We start from the raw sequence: 20,482 nt of genomic DNA, 5'->3' as shown, positions 1-20,482 counted from the left end.
TTGTATATTATGGCAGGCCACATCTGTCTCTGTCTGTGTGTGTGTGTGTCTGTCTGTGTGTGTGTGTCTGTGTGTCTGTCTGTGTCTGTCTGTCTCTGTGAAGAACAGAGTAGACATAAAACTTTCTCACAGAACATATGAGATATGAGACAATCTAATTTCATGATGATTATGCTAAAGGAACTAATGACGATTTAGAGGAGAACAGAGAGATGAAACTACATGACCGAATGCGTAGATTGCTGAGGAAATTGTTTTATTTAATCCCTTTTAGAATAAGGCTGTAACATAACAAAATGTGGCAAAATTCAAGGGGTCTGAATACACTGTGCATACACAAAGGCACTGTGCATTCGGGAAAGTATTCTGACCCCTTGACTTTTTCCACGTTTTGTTATGTTGCAGCCTTATTCTAAAATGTATCACATAGTTTTTTCCCCCTCATCAATCTACACAGAATACCCAATAATGACAAAGCGAAAACAGGTTTTTTGATTTTTTTGGAAAATGTATTAAAAATAAAAAACAGAAATACCTTATTTACATAAGTATTAAGACCCTTTGCTATGAGACTCAAACTTGAGCTCAGGTGCATCCTGTTTCCATTGATCATCCTTGAGATGTTTCTGCAACTTGATTGGAGTCCACCTGTGGTAAATTCAATTGACTGGACATGATTTGGAAAGGCACACACCTGTCTATATAAGGTCCCACAGTTGACAGTGCATGTCAGAGCAAAAACCAAGCCATTAGGTCGAAGGACTTGTCCATAGAGCTTCTTTCTGCAGCATTGAAGGTCCCCAAGAACATAGTGGCCTCCATCATTCTTAAACGGAAGAGCTGGCTGCCAGGCCAAACTGAGCATTCGGGGGAGAAGTGCCTTGGTCTGGGAGGTGACCAAGAACCCGATGGTCACTCTGAAAGAGCTCCAGAGGTCCTCTGTGGAGATAGGAGAACCATCTCTGCAGCACACCACCTATCAAGCCTTTATAGTAGAGTGGCCAGACGGATGCCACTCCTCAGAAAAAGGCACATGACAGCCCACTTGGAATTTGCCAAAAGGCACCTAAAGAACTCTCAGACCATGAGAAACAAGATTCTCTGGTCTGATGAAACCAATATTGAACTCTTTGGCCTGAATGACAAGCATCACATCTGGAGGAAACCTGGCACCATCCCTACAGTGAAGCATGGTGGTGGCAGCATCATGCTGTGCCATCAAGAATTTTAAGCTGTAGGGACTGGGAGACTAGTCAGGATCAAGGGAAAGATGAACGGATCAAAGTACAGAGATATCCTTGATGAAAACCTGTTCCAGAGCGCTCAGGACCTCAGACTGAGGGTGAAGGTTCACCTTCCAACAGGACAACGACCCTAAGCACACAGCCAAGACATCACAGGATTTGCTTTGGGACTGGTCTCTGAATGTCCTTGAGTGGCCCAGCCAGAGCCCGGACTTGAACCCGATCAAACATCTCTGGAGAGACCTGAAAATAGCTGTGCTGCAGCGCTCCCCATCCAACCTGACAGAGCTTGAGAGGATCTGCAGAGAAGAATGGGAGAAATTACCCAAGTACATGTGTGCCAACCTTGTAGCGTCATACCCAAGAAGACTCAAGGCTGTAATCGCTGCCAAAGGGGCTTCAACAAAGTACTAAGCAAAGTGTCTGAATAATTATGTAAATGTAATATTTCTGTTTTTATATTTAATACATTTGCAAACATTTCTAAAAACCTGTTTTTACTTTGTCATTATTGGGCATTGTGTGTGGATTGATGGGGGGGGGAACAATTTAATCAATTTTAGAATAAGGCTGTAACGTAACAAAATGTTGAAAAAGTCAAGGGGTCTGAATACTTTCCAAAAACTTTTCCTTTCTCTTATGTTGTGTATCTCAAGGACATTATGATTTATGACATAAGATTATATAACTTATGTTGCCATGAAGATACTCTTTTGAGAACAGCTGTCACAACTTCCGCCAAAGTCGGCTCCTCTCCTTGTTCGGGCTGCGTTTGGCGATCGACGTCACCGGCTTTCTAGCCATCACCGCTCCATTTTTCATATTTCCATTTGTTTTGTCTTGTTCCCTGCACACCTGGTTTTCATTCCCCAATCACACTGCATGTATTTATTAATCTGTTCCCCTCCATGTCTTTGTGTGAAATTGTATTTATGTTATGTGGGTATTGTTACGCGCCATACTTTTGTCTATGTTCCGTGTTTGGGCACATTTATGTATTTTTGTGCTGTCGTTGGACCGGAATAAAAAGTGTGCCTGTTCACTACACTCTGCTCTCCTGCACCTGACTTTGCCTCCAGTACACACCCTTAACAGAATTTCACACCACCATGGAGTCAGCAGGAGCAGGTACCCGGGTTAGAGGAGTCAAGGGGCGCGTCCAGGAACACTCTGCAATGTTCCATCTTCTTGGTGCCATGATGGATCGCGTTGTCCAGACCATGGGCCGGTGGGAGAGACAGGAAGTCTCTCCAGTGCCTCGACCAGCATAACCGGGGTTACCTCTACCCGTCCCATCCGGAGCCAGTCCCAGTGGGATGCGTCTCTCCCTTCCCAGGGAGTATGATGGGATGGCAGCACAGTGCCAGGGGTTCCTTTTACAACTGGACCTCTACCTGGCCACCATTCACCCAGCTCCCTCGAGAAGGGAGAGAGTGTCCGCCCTCGTCTCATGCCTCTCGGGGAGAGCTCTGGAGTGGGCAAACGCCATGTGGGGAGAAGGAGACGCGGCGTTGGACCACTTCAAGGAGTTCACCCGCCGCTTCCGGGCCGTCTTCGACCATCCGCCCGAAGGTAGAGCGGCGGGGAAACGGCTCTTCCATTTGAGGCAGGGGACGAGGAGCACCCAGTAGTTCGCCCTGGAATTCCAGCCCTTGGCAGCTGGAACAGGCTGGAACGACAGGGCCCTCATCGACCACTACCGATACAGCCTGCGTGAGGACGTCCGACGTGAGTTGGCCTGCAGGGATGCCACCATCACCTTGGACCAACTGGTGGATTTGTCCATCCGGTTGGATAACCTGCTGGTCACCCGCGGACACCTGTCGGTTCCATCTTCCAGCACCCCCGCTCCGGTGCCCATGGAGTTGGGAGGGACTGTGCGTATGGAGGCCGGAGGAGGGGCCATCACGTGCACCATCTGTGGCCGCAGAGGGCACAAAGCCGGTCGGTGCCATGTCGGTCCCTCTGGGAGTCGAGGCAGCAGGCAGGGCACTCTGGCGTCACCCCAGGTGAGTCTGCACCACACTCATCCAGAGTCCTCTGTTGACCACCTGTTTGTACCTGTTTGTTTCCCTGAGTTTTCCCCGCATTCCCAGCATAAGGCGCTCGTCGATTCAGGTGCAGCTGGGAATTTTATCGACAGAGCGTTGGCCCTTAGTTTAGGGATCCCCATTATTCCTGTAGTTAGACCTTTCCCGGTACACGCTCTGGATAGTCGACCATTAGGGTCCTGGCTAATCAGGGAGGGCACCATCTCCCTGGCCATGGAGACGCAGGGGGTGTCACGAGGAGAAAATCAGTCTCTTCCTCATTGACTGTCCTGCGTTTCCCGTGGTACTAGGCCTTCCCTGGTTGGCTCATCATAACTCCACCATTTCCTGGCAAAAGAGGGCTCTAACAAGGTGGTCGCGAGAGTGCTCGGGGAGGTGTGTAGGGGTTTCCGTTGGTGCTACCACGGTGGAAAGTCCAGACCAGGTCTCCACCATGCGCATCCCCCCCAGAATATGCCGATTTGGCTCTCGCCTTCTGTAAAAAGAAGGCGACTCAATTACCACCTCATCGACGGGGGGATTGTGCAATAAATCTCCTGTCAGACGCTGCGCTTCCCAGGAGTCACGTGTATCCCCTGTCGCAAGCGGAGGCGGTGGCTATGGAGACATATGTCTCTGAATCCCTGCGTCAGGGGTACATTCGGTCCTCCACTTCACCCGTCACCTCCAGTTTCTTTTTTGTGAAGAAGAAGGATGGAGGTCTGCGCCCGTGCATTGACTATCGAGGTCTCAATCAAATCACGGTGAGGTACAGTTACCCGCTACCTCTTATCACCATGGCGATTGAGTCAATGCACGGGGCGTGCTTCTTAACTAAACTGGATCTCAGGAGAACGTATAACCTGGTGCGTATCCGGGAGGGAGACGAGTGGAAGACAACGTTTAGTACCACCTCAGGGCATTATGAGTACCTCGTCATGCCGTACCGGTTGATGAATGCTCCATCAGTTTTCCAATCCTTTGTAGACGAGATTTTCAGGGACCTGCACGGGCAGGGTGTAGTGGTGTATATCAATGACATTCTGATATACTCCGCTACACGCGCCGAGCATGTGTCCTTGGTGCGCAGGGTACTTGGACGACTGTTGGAGCATGACCTGTACATCAAGGCCGAGAAATGCCTGTTCTTTCAGCAGGCCGTCTCCTTCCTAGGGTACCGCATTTCCACATCAGGGGTGGAGATGGAGAGTGACCACATTGCAGCCGTGCGTAATTGGCCGACTCCCACCATGGTAAAGGAGGTGCAGAGATTTTTAGGGTTTGCCAATTACTACCGGAGATTTATCCGGGGTTTTGGCCAGGTGGCTGCTCCCATTACCTCACTGCTGAAGGGGAGTCCTGAATGGTTGCAGTGGTCGGCTGAGGCAGACAGGGCTTTTGGGCACCTAAGAGCTCTGTTTACCTCGGCTCCCGTGCTGGCCCATCCGGATCCCTCTTTGGCATTCATAGTGGAGGTGGATGCATCCGAGGCTGGTATAGGAGCCGTGCTCTCACAGTGCTCGGGTAAGCCACCGAAACTCCGCCCCTGTGCTTTCTTCTCGAAGAAGCTCAGCCCGGCGGAGCATAACTATGATGTGGGGGACCGGGAGCTGATGGCTGTGGTTAAAGCCTTGATGGCGTGGAAACATTGGCTTGAGGGGGCTAAACACCCTTTCCTCATCTGGACTGACCACCGCAACCTGGAGTACATCCGGGCAGCGAGGAGACTGAATCCTCGTCAGGCAAGGTGGGCCATGTTCTTTACCCGTTTTGTGTTTACCCTGTCCTACAGACCAGGTTCCCAGAATATGAAGGCAGACTTACTGTCCCGGCTGTATGACACAGAGGAGCGGCCCCTGGATCCCACCCCCATACTCCCGGCCTCCTGACTGGTAGCGCCGGTTATGTGGGAGCTGGACACGGACATTGAGCAGGCGTTACGTACAGAGCCCGCTCCCCTCCAGTGTCCTGTCGGGCGTATGTATGTTCCGTCTGCTGTCCGTGACCAGTTGATCTATTGGGCCCACACGTCACCCTCCGCTGGTCATCTGGGGATCAGTCGGACGGTGCGCTGTCTGACTGGGAAGTTCTGGTGGCTCACCTTGGCAAAGGACGTGAGGGTTTATATTTCCTCCTGCTCGGTGTGTGCCCAGTGTAAGGCTCCGAGACACCTGCCCAGAGGTAAGCTACATCCCTTACCTGTTCCACAACGACCTTGATCACACCTGTCGGTGGATTTTCTAACCGATATTCCTTTTTCACAGGGAAACACTACGATCCTGGTCGTTGTGGATAGTTTCTCTAAGTCATGTCGTCTCCTCCCTCTGCCCAGTCTTCCTACAGCCTTACAGACTGCGGAAGCCCTGTTTACTCACGTCTCCGGCACTACGGGGTGCCTGAGGATATAGTGTCTGATTGGGGTCCCCAGTTCACATCGAGAGTCTGGAAGGCGTTCATGGAACGTCTGGGGGTCTCGATCAGCCTCACCTTGGGTTTTCACCCCGAGAGTAACGGGCAGGTAGAGAGAGTCAACCAGGATGTGGGCAGGTTTCTGCGGTCCTATTGCCAGGACCGGCCGGTGGAGTGGGCGGCATTCGTGCCCTGGGCCGAGATGGCGCAGAACTCGCTCCGCCACTCCTCCACTAACCTCTCCCCCTTTCAGTGCGTATTGGGGTACCAGCCAGTTCTGGCACCGTGGCATCAGGGACAGACCGAGGCTCCTGCGGTGGACGACTGGTTCAGGCGCGCGGAGGAGACATGGGAGGCCGCCAATGTTCACTTCCAGCGAGCCGCGCTGCGCCAAAAGACCAGCGTGGACCGTCACTGCAGTGAGGCCCCGGTGTTCACACCGGGGACCGGGTCTGGCTCTCGACCCAAAACCTGCCCCTCCGCCTGCCCTGCCGGAAGCTGGGTCCGCGGTTTGTGGGGCCATTCAAAGTCCTGAGGAGGGTGAACGAGGTGTGTTACAGGTTACAGCTTCCCTCCGATTACCGTATTAACCCCTCGTTCCATGTGTCTCTCCTCAGGCCAGTGGTGGCTGGTCCGCTCCAGGAGTCTGAGGTGCGAGAGATTCCTCCGCCCCATCTGGACATCGAGAGGGTCCCGGCATACTCCGTTCGTTCCATCCTGGATTCGAGGCGTCGGGCGGGGGGCCTTCAGTACCTCGTGGAGTGGGAGGGGTACAGTCCGGAGGAGAGGTGCTGGGTCCCGGTTGCGGATGTTTTGGACCCTGATCTGCTGCGGGAGTTTCATCGTCGCCAGCCGGATCGCCCTGCGCCTCGCCATCCGGGTCGTCCCCGAGGCCGGTGTCGGCGCGCCGCTGGAGCCGCGCGTCAAGGGGGGTACTGTCACGACTTCCGCCGAAGTCGGCTCCTCTCCTTGTTCGGGCGGCGTTCGGCGATCGACGTCACCGGCTTTCTAGCCATTGCCACTCCATTTTTCATATTTCCATTTGTTTTGTCTTGTTCCATACACACCTGGTTTTCATTCCCTAATCACACTGCATGTATTTAGTCCTCTGTTCCCCTCCATGTCTTTGTGTGAAATTGTATTTATGTTATGTGGGTATTGTTACGCGCCATACTTTTGTCTATGGGCACATTTATGTATTTTTGTGCTGTCGTTGGACCGGAATAAAAAGTGTGCCTGTTCACTACACTCTGCTCTCCTGCACCTGACTTCGCCTCCAGTACACACCCTTAACAACAGCAGATGCAGCAGCCTGCCCACCTCACAGAGGCCTGTTCTTCTGTCTGGTCCAGGGACGGACTGGTTGTAGGACAATTCTGGCAAATGCCAGATGGGCGGACCAACTTTAACCAAGTGGGCCAATCCAAATTGGTGATTTTGCAGAAAATTACCATTGTTTGCCTAATAATGAGGGCCTCAAGGGAAGATTTGGGCAGTGTGTTAGAAATGCCAGGGCCGATTTCTGGTCCAATTCCACCCCTGATCTGGTCCAAAGTTCAAAAGTGTTTAATTCATCCAATCGTTAACACATCATTACAACCAGAACATTGAACTCCAACATACTCACAACACGTAAACACAGAAAGTTATATTTGTTTATACACTGAATAGCTGCGTCTCTGAACTATGTAAATAACGCCACAAAGGAACAGCAGACAACAGAGACTATGTGAACCATGAGATGGAGAGAAAGATAGTCATGCCTTCTCTCCTACATAGATGGTATTCTCCTCTCGTCTCGTCTCTTCTCCTCTCTTCTGCTCTCCTCCTCTCTTCTCTTCTCCTCTCTTCACCTCTCCTCAACATACAACCTCATCCCATCCACCACACAGACATAACCACAGCGTTCCGTTCAATCCACCACACAGACACATGCACACGCCCACACACACACACTGTGGGGTCCCAGCAGTCTAAGGAATGCAGGGGCAGTAAATAGCTGGGAGGCTGCAGATGACAGATGGCCGGTAGTGAAGACAATAATTACCACATATTTCCCACCACCGTGCATGTCTACCGCTTCCTCTCTATACACAGCCACATCCCCCGTGACACAGTCCCCCTCCCTTCCCCAGGATATCGCTCTCCAACATACACTCTTAGAAAAAAGTGTTCCAATAGGGTTCTTCGGCTGTCCCCATGGGATAACCCTTTTTGGTTCCACGTAGGACCCTCTGTAGAAAGGGTTCTACATGGACCCCCCCCCCCAGTTAACAAAGACCGGTTTAGTTCCATGGCTGGTTTTCACACCATAAACACTTATCCTCAGTTTGCTAATTGCTTCATCTTCCATCCAAACCACAGGTATGACCATGCTGGCTGGAACGGCAAAACAGAGCAATCATCATCATCTCTGGGGCTGGGGTTGGAAGCCACATCCATGCGGATGGCCAGGGTCCGAGAGGGACTGCATGAAGACCAGGTCACACCCCACTGTGCTAGGAGTCTAAAAGTCCCAAAATAGATTGAATGTTCCGGATTATGGCTATTAATAAAACCCCCTCCACAACCCGGCATCCAGAACCAAACCAGAGATGACCACCCACACTCATCCTTTCCTTCTATCCTTCCCATCCCGTTCTTTCTTTCCCCAGGGTCAGACTCACACCAGACCCAGGTCAGATACAGATATCACCAGACCAAGGTCAGATACAGATATCACCAGACCCAGGTCAGATACAGATATCACCAGACCAAGGTCAGATACAGATATCACCAGACCCAGATCAGATACAGATATCACCAGACCCAGATCAGATACAGATATCACCAGACCCAGATCAGATACAGATATCACCAGACCCAGATCAGATACAGATATCACCAGACCCAGATCAGATACAGATATCACCAGACCCAGATCAGATACAGATATCACCAGACCCAGGTCAGATACAGATATCACCAGACCAAGGTCAGATACAGATATCACCAGACCCAGATCAGATACAGATATCACCAGACCCAGATCAGATACAGATATCACCAGACCCAGATTAGATACAGATTTCATCAGACCCAGGTCAGATACAGATATCACCAGACTCAGATCAGATATCACTAGACCCAGATCAGATACAGATATCACCAGACCCAGATTAGATACAGATATCACCAGACCCAGATCAGATACAGATATCATCAGACACAGATCAGATACAGATATCACCAGACCCAGATCAGATACAGATATCACCAGACCCAAATCAGATATAGATATCACCAGACCCAGATTAGATACAGATATCACCAGACCCAGATCAGATACAGATATCACCAGACCCAGATCAGATACAGATATCACCAGACCCAGATCAGATACAGATATCATCAGACACAGATCAGATACAGATATCATCAGACACAGATCAGATACAGATATCACCAGACCCAGGTCAGATACAGATATCACCAGAGCCAGATCAGATACAGATATCAAATACTTTCAGCAGACCTCCAAATACTCTTAAAGGTGCTACACATTGGATTTTCTAGAATTCTTGCGTTATCATTTCAGAAAATGTCCATAATAAACTTAGCAAAAAAATAAATGTCCTCTCACTGTCAACTGCGTTTATTTTCAGCAAACTTAACATGTGTAAATATTTTTATGAACATGACAAGATTCAATGACTGAGACATAAACTGAACATGTTCCACAGACATGTGACTAATAGAAATTGAATAATGTGTCCCTGAACAAAGGGGGAGGGTCAAAATCAGAAGTAACAGTCAGTATCTGGTGCGGCCACCAGCTGCATTAAGTACTGCAGTGCATCTCCTCCTCCTGGACTGCACCAGATTTGCCAGTTCTTGCTGTGAGATGTTATACCACTCTTCCACCAAGGCACCTGCAAGTTCCCATACATTTCTGGGGGGAATGGCCCTAGCCCTCACCCTCTGATCCAACAGGTCCCAGACGTGCTCAATGGGATTGCGATCCGGGCTCTTTGCTGGCCATGGCAGAACACTGACATTCCTGTCTTGCAGGAAATCACGCACAGAACGAGCAGTGGCATTGTCATGCTGCAGGGTCATGTCAGGATGAACCTGCAGGAAGGGTACCACATGAGGGAGAAGGATGTCTTCCCTGTAACGCACAGCGTTGAGATTGCCTGCAATGACAACAAGCTCAGTCCGATGATACTGTGACACACCGCTCCAGACCATGACGGACCCTCCAACTCCAAATCGATCCCGCTCCAGAGTACAAGCCTCGGTGTAACGCTCATTCCTTTGACGATAAACGCAAATCCGACCATCACCCCTGGTAAGACAAAACCGCGACTCGTCAGGGAAGAGCACTTTTTGCCAGTCCTGTCTGGTCCAGCGACAGTGGGTTTGTGCCCATAGGCGACATTGTTGCTGGTGATGTCTGGTGAGGACCTGCCTTACAACAGGCCTGTAAGCCTTCAGTCCAGCCTCTCTCAGCCTATTGTAGACAGTCTGAGCACTGATGGAGGGATTGTGCGTTCCTGGTGTAACTCGGGCAGTTGTTGTTGCTATCCTGTACCTGTCCCGCAGGTGTGATGTTCTGATGTACCGATCCTGTGCAGGTGTTGTTACATGTGGTCTGCCACTGCGAGGACGATCAGCTGTCTGTCCTGTCTCCCTGTAGCCCTGTCTTAGACGTCTCACAGTATGGACACTGCAATTTATTGCCCTGGCCACATCTGCAGTCCTCATAACTCCTTGCAGAATGCCTAAGGCACGTTCACACAGATGAGCAGGGACCCTGGGCATCTTTATTTTGGTGTTTTTCAGAGTCAGTATAAATGCCTCTTTAGTGTCCTATGTTTTCATAAGTGTGACCTTAATTGCCTACCGTTTTCAAGCTGCTAGTGCCTTAACGACCGTTCCACAGGTGCATGTTCATTAATTGTTTATGGTTCATTGAACAAGCACGGGAAACAGTGTTTAAACCCTTTACAATGAAGATCTGTGAAGTTATTTGGATTTTTACAAATTATCTTTGAAAGACAGGGTCCTGAAAAAGGGACGTTTCTTTTTTCTGTTGTCAAAATTGATATGCTGTTTTGACTGTGGCTGTGTAATCTAGTGAAAATCGAACCAAGCAGCCAATACAGAAATCACTCTGTCATTTCCTGGTTACAACAATTATACACTGTTCGATCAATTTCAGTTTATGTGAGAAAATAAGCACTGAACAGTGTAGGGAATCACTGTACCATCTAAATTGCTGTGAAATATATTTTCAATAAAAAAAAACATTTTTTTAGAGCTGTTTGAATAAAACTGAAAGAAAAAAGCTTAAGCATGAGTCTCCACCATAGTCTCCGCCATGTTATGGGAAATGGGATGCAGGGGAGGGGGTATATTTGTTTTTAAATGCGGTCTTGTGCTGTTGCAATTCACCTAGCTTCCACTTGGGGGAGAAATTCTATGTGTGGCACCTTTAAGTATTTCAAGTTTGTTTTGCCGTAAGCCTCTCTCTCTCAGGTCAGATATAGCCCTCCTCAAATGTCTCTCTCTCGCTTGCTCTCTCTCTCTCTCTCTCTCTCTCTCTCATTCTCTCTCGTTCTCTCTCTTGTTTTCCTCTGTTCTATGATGTTTGGCCATGCCAGGAATTCTGCAGCATAAACACAACACACACCCTGCCCAGAACCCTCCTCAAAGGTTTTATAGGAACCCATGGTCTTCATCCAACTTGTGTTTGTGTTCACACAGCAGCACCCCTCAACCCAAACCCCTGTGTCTATTTTTATCCCTTGGCTCTCTCTGTGTACCTCCCCCATCCTTACTTCTTGGAGTGGAGTGGAGTGGAGAGAAGGGGGCAGGAGAGGGGAAGGGAGAAGAGAGGAGGACTAGAGCAGTGAGGAGTGGAGGGGAGGCTGAGCTACAGCCTCAGTTCAGTGTGGGAACCCAGAATGCTGTTTACTAGACTCAGAAATGTGTTCTCAGTCAAACTGCCAGGTACGAGAAGGGTACAATAAATACATGATCCAGTGAGATGTTATTGAGGACCAGTATATAACTGTCACCTTATAAAGAGACGTCTAGCCAAAGGATCAGAGATGTCGTGAAGGGTAATAAACGCCTGTCTTCTCCTCATTTTGCGAACACCATTTACGTAACTATTATGCCAAACCAGCCTTGTGCCAAATCAGTCTGCATTAGTGTTGTCACTCACTATTAAGGGTAATATCATCACTACTCTACTCTTTCCAGCCTGTCAGTGAGTAGTGACACACCGAGCCCTGTATCATATCTATACTGAACAAAAATAGAAACGCAACATGCAATCATTTCTAAGATTTTACTGAGTTACAGTTCATATAACGAAATCAGCCAATTTAAATAAATTCATTAGGTCCTAATCTATGGATTTCACATGACTGGGAATACAGATATGAATCTGTTGGTCACAGATACCTTAAGAAAAGGTCAGGGGTTGGATCAAAAAACCAGTCAATATCTGGTGTAAGCACCATTTGCCTCATGCAGCGCAACACATCTCCTTCGCATAAGGTTGATCAGGCTGTTGATTGTGGCCTGTGGAATGTTGTCCCACTCCTCTTTAATAGCTGTGCGAAGTTGCTGGATATTAGCGGAAACTGGAACACACTGTCGTACAAGTCGATCCAGAGCATCCCAAACGTGCTCAATGGTTGACATGTATGGTGAGTATGCAGGCCATGGAAAAACTAGGACATTTTCAGCTTCCAGGAATTGTGCACAGATCCTTGTGACATGGGGCCGGGTATTATCATGCTGAAACATGAGATGATGGCGATAGATAAATGGCAGGACAATAGGCCTCAGGATCTCGTCACGGTATCTCTGTGCATTCAAAATGCCATTGATAAAATGCAATTATGTTTGTTGTCCGTAGCTTATGCCTGCCGATACCATAACCCCACCATGGGGCACTCTGTTCACAATGTTGACATCAGCAAACAGCTCACCAAAACACCATGCCATACATGAGGTCTGCGGTCCCGAGGCCGGTTGGACATTCTGCCAAATTCTCTAAAATGTTGGAGGTGGCTTATGGTAGAGAAATTAACATAAAATGATCTGGCAACAGCTCTGTTGGACATTCTTGCAGTCAGCATGTCAATTGCATGCTCCCTCAAAACTTGAGTCATCTGTGGCATTGGGCTGTGTGACAAAACTGTACATTTTAGAGTGGCCTTTTATTGTCCCCAGCACAAGGTGCCCCTGTGTAATGATCATGGCGTTTAATCAGCTTCTTGATATGCCACACCTGTCAGGTATATGGATTATCTTGGCAAAGGAGAAATGCTTACTAACAGGGATGTAAACAAATGTGCTTTTTCTGCATATGGAACATTTCTGGGATCTTTTATTTCAGCTTATGAAACATGAGACCAACACTTTACATGTTGCGTTTATTTTTTTGTTCAGTGTATTACAGTATTTCCACCCTGTGTGTGTGCATGTGTCCTTGGGAACCCTTCCCTAGCTCCACCCCCAGCTCCAACCCCAGCCCCCCCAGCTCCATCCCCAGCTCCATCCCCAGCTCCATTCCCAGCTCCATCCCCAGCTCCATCCCCAGCTCTATTCCCAGCTCCATCCCCAGCTCCATCCCCAGCTCTATTCCCAGCTCCATCCCCAGCTCCAACCCCAGCTCCAACCCCAGCTCCATCCCTATCTCTATTCCCAGCTCCATCCCCAGCTCCATTCCCAGCTCCATCCCCAGCTCTATTCCCAGCTCCATCCCCAGCTCCAACCCCAGCTCCAACCCCAGCTCCATCCCCAGCTCTATTCCCAGCTCCATCCCCAGCTCTATTCCCAGCTCCATCCCCAGCTCCATCCCCAGCTCCATTCCCAGCTCCAGCTCCATCCCCAGCTCCATCCCCAGCTCCATCCCCGCTCCATTCCCAGCTCCAGCTCCATCCCCAGCTCCATTCCCAGCTCCATCCCCAGGTCCATTCCCAGCTCCATCCCCAGCTCCATCCCCAGCTCCATTCCCAGCTCCATCCCCAGCTCCATCCCCAGCTCCATTCCCAGCTCCAGCTCCATCCCCAGCTCCATTCCCAGCTCCATCCCCAGCTCCATTCCCAGCTCTATTCCCAGCTCCAACCCCAGCCCCCCCCAGCTCCAACCCCAGCTCCATCCCCAGCTCCATCCCCAGCTCTATTCCCAGCTCCAACCCCAGCCCCCCCCCAGCTCCAACCCCAGTTCCATCCCCAGCTCCATCCCCAGCTCCAACCCCAGCCCCCCACCCCCCAGCTCCAACCCCAGCTCCATCCCCAGCTCCATCCCCAGCTCTATTCCCAGCTCCATCCCCAGCTCCATTCCCAGCTCCACTCCCAGCTCCGTTCCCAGCTCCGGTCCCAGCTCCAGCTCCATCCCCAGCTCTATTCCCAGCTCCATCCCCAGCTCCATCCCCAGCTCTATTCCCAGCTCCATCCCCAGCTCCATTCCCAGCTCCACTCCCAGCTCCGTTCCCAGCTCCATCCCCAGCTCTATTCCCAGCTCCATCCCCAGCTCCATTCCCAGCTCCACTCCCAGCTCCGTTCCCAGCTCCGGTCCCAGCTCCAGCTCCATCCCCAGCTCTATTCCCAGCTCCATCTCCAGCTCCATCCCCAGCTCTATTCCCAGCTCCATCCCCAGGTCCATTCCCAGGTCCATTCCCAGCACCGTTCCCAGCTCCAGCCCCAGCCCCAGCTCCTTTCCCAGCTCCATCCCCAGCTCCATTCCCAGGTCCATCCCCAGCTCCATCCCCAGCTTCGTTCCCAGCTCCGTTCCCAGCTCCAGCCCCAGCCCCAGCTCCGTTCCCAGCTCCATCCCCAGCTCCATCCCCAGCTTCGTTCCCAGCTCCGTTCCCAGCTCCAGCCCCAGCCCCAGCTCCGTTCCCAGCTCCATCCCCAGCTCCATCCCCAGCTTCGTTCCCAGCTCCGTTCCCAGCTCCAGCCCCAGCCCCAGCTCCGTTCCCAGCTCCATCCCCAGCTCCATCCCCAGCTTCGTTCCCAGCTCCATCCCCAGGTCCATCCCCAGGTCCATCCCCAGCTCCTTTCCCAGCTCCAGCCCCAGAAATAGAGAGGTGAGAAGAGGGGGAGGAGAGAAGTGAGGCAGGGGGAGGGAGAGAATGAGAGAGGTGAGGAGAGGGGGAGGAGAGAAGTGAGGCAGGGGGAGGGAGAGAATGAGAGAGGTGAGGAGAAGGGGAGGGAGAGGATGAGAGAGTTTTTAAAAAAAATTATTTTATTTCACCTTAATTTAACCAGGTAGGCTAGTTGAGAACAAGTTCTCATTTACAACTGCGACCTGGCCAAGATAAAGCAAAGCAGTGTGACACAGACAACAACATAGAGTTACACATGGAATAACATGGAATAAAAAATAAACAAGCCAATAACACAATAAACAAGTCAATGACACAGTAGAAAAAACTAAGTCTATATACAGTGTGTGCAAAAGGCATGAGGAGGTAGGCAATAAATAGGCCATAGTAGCGAAGAATTACAATTTAGCAGCTAAACACTGGAGTGATAAATGAGCAGATGATGTGCATGTAGAGATACTGTTGTGCAAAAGAGCAGAAAAGTAAATAAAAACAGTATGGGGTTGAGGTAGGTAGACTGGGTGGGCTATTTACAGGTGGACTATGTACAGCTGCAGCGATCGGTTAGCTGCTCAGATAGCTGATGTTTAAAGTTGGTGAGGGAAATATAAGTCTCCAGCTTCAGCGATTTTTGCAATTCGTTCCAGTCACTGGCAGCAGAGAACTGGAAGGAAAGGCAGCCAAAGAAGGGGTTGGCATTGGGGATGACCAGTGAGATATACCTGCTGGACGGCGTGCTACGGGTGGGTGTTGTTATCGTGACCAGTGAGATATACCTGCTGGACGGCGTGCTACGGGTGGGTGTTGTTATCGTGACCAGTGAGATATACCTGCTGGACGGCGTGCTACGGGTGGGTGTTGTTATCGTGACCAGTGAGATATACCTGCTGGACGGCGTGCTACGGGTGGGTGTTGTTATCGTGACCAGTGAGATATACCTGCTGGACGGCGTGCTACGGGTGGGTGTTGTTATCGTGACCAGTGAGATATACCTGCTGGACGGCGTGCTACGGGTGGGTGTTGTTATCGTGACCAGTGAGATATACCTGCTGGACGGCGTGCTACGGGTGGGTGTTGTTATCGTGACCAGTGAGATATACCTGCTGGACGGCGTGCTACGGGTGGGTGTTGTTATCGTGACCAGTGAGATATACCTGCTGGACGGCGTGCTACGGGTGGGTGTTGTTATCGTGACCAGTGAGATATACCTGCTGGACGGCGTGCTACGGGTGGGTGTTGTTATCGTGACCAGTGAGATATACCTGCTGGACGGCGTGCTACGGGTGGGTGTTGTTATCGTGACCAGTGAGATATACCTGCTGGAACGCGTGCTACGGGTGGGTGTTGTTATCGTGACCAGTGAGATATACCTGCTGGACGGCGTGCTACGGGTGGGTGTTGTTATCGTGACCAGTGAGATATACCTGCTGGACGGCGTGCTACGGGTGGGTGTTGTTATCGTGACCAGTGAGATATACCTGCTGGAACGCGTGCTACGGGTGGGTGTTGTTATCGTGACCAGTGAGATATACCTGCTGGAACGCGTGCTACGGGTGGGTGTTGTTATCGTGACCAGTGAGATATACCTGCTGGAACGCGTGCTACGGGTGGGTGTTGTTATCGTGACCAGTGAGATATACCTGCTGGAACGCGTGCTACGGGTGGGTGTTGTTATCGTGACCAGTGAGCTGAGATAAGGTGAAGCTTTACCTAGCACAGACTTATAGATGACCTGGAGCCAGTGGGTCTGGCGACGAATATGTAGCGAGGGCCAGCCAACTAGAGCATACAGGTCGCAGTGGTGGGTGGTATAAGGTGATTTGGTAACAAAACGGATGGCACTGTGATAGACTGCATCCAGTTTGCTCAGTAGAGTTTTGGAAGCTATTTTGAAGATGACATCGCTGAAGTCGAGGATCGGTAGGATAGTCAGTTTTACTAGGGTAAGTTTGGCTGCGTGAGTGAAGGAGGCTTTGTTGCGAAATAGAAAGCCGATTCTAGATTTGATTTTGGATTGGAGATGTTTAATATGAGTCTGGAAGTGGAGTTTACAGTCTAACCAGACACCTAGGTATTTATAGTGGTCCACATATTCTAGGTCAGAACCGTCCAGGGTGGTGATGCTAGTCGGGCGGGTGCGGGCAGCGAACGGTTGAGGTGAGGAGAGGGGGAGGGAGAGGAGGAGAGAGGTGAGGAGAGGGGGAGGGAGGGAGAGGAGGAGAGAGGTGAGGAGAGGGAGAAGAGGAAAGAGGTGAGGATAGGGGGAGGTTCTTGGGAACCATGCTTTCCACTCTGGATGTCATAATTGCGAGGCGGAATTCCTAAAAGAATTCCTGAGGAGATTTGACTCTGCTAGAGGTCTATTAATCTTCCCTAGTGTCCCTGCCCCCCTCCCAACCGCCGGCCTCATGGAAAAATACAACATGTTCCAACATGCACACACACACACACACACACACACATCTAGTAAACACGTCGTAAACAAAAATCACAAAACATCTACAACAGCAATCTTCTATCATTGGGGTTTTCATACATTTCTGACATGATGATTAGACCAGACCAAAAGCTCTTCAGCTTGTCATGAAGGTACAGATAATAACACACTGATTAAGCTACTTGTCCTCTCTTGAACCCAATGCTGCCCACAAGGTAATGATCACTATGTGAAACCATGATGCTTTATCAATAAAGTCATCAACAAAGTGTCTTAGTAAAATACACTTTAATATGTGCCATATTGCATGACCAGCATAATAAGAGTTTAATAATAACTTCACACGCAGTTTTATATGACTTTTTCATATTAACATCCTAACAATCCTGATACGTTTGTTGTAAACCAAGATGCCAGTATAGAAGCAACATTGCCAGAACAAACCAAACCAGAAATACATTTTATAATGAGCTACCAAACAGTAATATCATTGTTCACTAACACAGAATAACCAGAGTTCCAAAAGAGGAGTGAAGTAATATTGGCTTATCAATCCAAGAAAAAAGAAAGATATTTCAATATAGGAAAGTAAATAGCTGAAATAACTCTGACTGACTTGTTCTTGTAGTAAACTTATTGAGTAGTGTTTAATGTAGCTGGGATATGTATGTGAGATACCCTTGAATGTGTATATTACAATGGTTATACTCAGGATATTAACTGAAAGAGTTCAAAAACAGCTTTAATTTGGTCGTACTTGTAGTAGGCAACAAGTCCAGCAGGTGTACTATATGGGCTCTTTATCCTACATTTACATTTACATTTAAGTCATTTAGCAGACGCTCTTATCCAGAGCGACTTACAAGTTGGTGCATTCACCTTAAGATATCCAGTGGAACAACCACTTTACAATAGTGCATCTAAATCTTTCGGGGGGGGGGGGGGTAGAAGGATTACATTATCCTATCCCAGGTATTCCTTAAAGAGGTGGGGTTTCAGGTGTCTCCGGAAGGTGGTGATTGACTCCGCTGTCCTGGCGTCGTGAGGGAGCTAGGCAGCAACTAGTCAAAGTAATGCACTATGTAGGGAAAAGGATACCCTTCGGGACGTCAGCTTAGCCTCACCACTTAGAGAAGGTCAGCTGGGGGTCAAAGGACCAGTCAATACTAGAAAGGTGTTCTTAATTCTTGGTAAACTCAGTACCATTTGGACGGATCCGGACTCTACGTGAACTTATCAAAATATTTGTAATTATAAATGAATTATACCATACTATGTCCTGTTATAAGTGAATTATGCCCCTCTATGTCCTGTTATAAGTGAATTATACCCCTCTATGTCCTGTTGTAAGTGAAATATGCAATATGTCCTCTTATAAGTGGGTTATGCCCCTCTATGTATTGTTATAAGTGCATTATACCCTTCTATGTCCTATTATAAGTGGATCATGCCCCTCTATGTTCTGTTATAAGCGGGTTATGCCCCTCTATGTCCTGTTATAAGTGTATTATGCCCTTCTATGTCCTGATATAAGTGAATTAAACCGCTCTTTGTCCTGTTATGAATGGATTATACCCCTCAATGTCCTGTTATAAGTGAATCATACCTCTCTATGTCCTGTTATAAGTGGATTATACCCCACTATGTCCTGATATAAGTGGATTACACCCCTCTATGTCCTGTTATAATTGGATTATGCCCCTCTATGTCCTGTTCTAAGTGAAATATGCCCCTCTATGTCCTGTTATAAATTGATTATTCCCCTCTGTGTCCTGTTATAAGTGAAATATACCCCTCTATGTCCTTTTATAAGTGGATTATGTCCCTCTATGTCCTGTTATCAGTGGATTATGCCCTCTATGTCAAGTTATAATTGGATTATGCCCCTCTATGTCCTGTTCTAAGTGAAATATGCCCCTCTATGTCCTGTTATAAATTGATTATTCCCCTCTGTGTCCTGTTATAAGTGAAATATACCCCTCTATGTCCTGTTATAAGTTAATTATGCCCCTCTATGTCCTGTTACAAGTGGATTATGCCCCTCTATGTCCTGTTATAAGTGAATTATGCACCTCTATGTCCTGTTATAAGTGGATTATGTCCATCTATGTCCTGTTATAATTGTATTATGACCCTCTATGTCCTTTTATAATTAAATTATACCCCTCTATGTCCTGTTATAAGTGGATTATACCCCTCTATGTCCTGTTATAAGTATATTATGACCCTCTATGTCCCGTTATAAGTGAATTATGCCCTTTTATGTCCTGTTATAAGTGGTTTATGACCCTCTATGTCGTGTTGTAAGTGAATTATCCACCTCTATGTCCTGTTATAAGTGGATTATGACCCTCTACATCCTTTGATAAGTGGATTTTGTCCATCTATGTCCTGTTGAAAGTGGATTATGCCGCCCTATGTCCTCTTATAAGTGAAGTATGCCCCCTATGTCCTATTATAAATGGATTATGCCTCTCTATGTCCTGTTATAGGTGGATTATGCCCATATATGTCCTGTTATAGGTGAAGTATGCCCCTCAATGTCGTGTTACAAGTTTATTATGCCTCTTTATGTCCTGTTATAGGTGGATTATGCCCGTCTATGTACTGTTATAAGTGAATTATGCACCTCTATGTCCTGTTATAGGTGGATTATGCCCCTCTATGTCAAGTTATAATTGGATTATGCCCCTCTATGTCCTGTTATAAGTGCATTATGCCCCTCAGTGTCCTGTTACAAGTTTATTAAGACCTCTATTTCCTGTTATAGATTAATTATGCCCCTCTATGTCCTTTTATAAGTGGATTATGTCCCTCTATGCCCTGTTATCAGTGGATTATGCCCCTCTATGTCAAGTTATAATTGGATTATGCCCCTCTATGTCCTGTTCTAAGTGAAATATGCCCCTCTATGTCCTGTTATAAATGGATTATTCCCCTCTGTGTCCTGTTATAAGTGGATTTTGCCCCTCTATGACCTGTTATAAGTGAATTATGCACCTCTATGTCCTGTTATAGGTGGATTATGCCCATATATGTCCTGTTATAGGTGAAGTATGCCCCTCAATGTCGTGTTACAAGTTTATTATGCCTCTTTATGTCTTGTTATAGGTGGATTATGCCCGTCTATGTCCTGTTATAAGTGAATTATGCACCTCTATGTCCTGTTATAGGTGGATTATGCCCCTCTATGTCAAGTTATAATTGGATTATGCCCCTCTATGTCCTGTTATAAGTGCATTATGCCCCTCAG

The 20,482-nt window shown here is 48.6% G+C and overlaps 1 pseudogene; it reads left to right on the top strand.

Annotated features, from left to right (window-relative positions):
• The first annotated feature begins 3,103 nt into the window (after positions 1–3,103).
• Positions 3,104–14,801, top strand: LOC115206752 (vegetative cell wall protein gp1-like; annotated as a pseudogene).
• The last annotated feature ends 5,681 nt before the right edge of the window (positions 14,802–20,482 follow it).

This window comes from Salmo trutta, chromosome 13 (genome assembly GCF_901001165.1).
Source record: "Salmo trutta chromosome 13, fSalTru1.1, whole genome shotgun sequence".
NCBI classification, from domain to species: Eukaryota; Metazoa; Chordata; class Actinopteri; order Salmoniformes; family Salmonidae; genus Salmo; species Salmo trutta.
The sequence above is the reverse complement of the archived record's forward strand: the minus strand, read 5'-3'. Positions and strand labels throughout refer to the sequence as shown.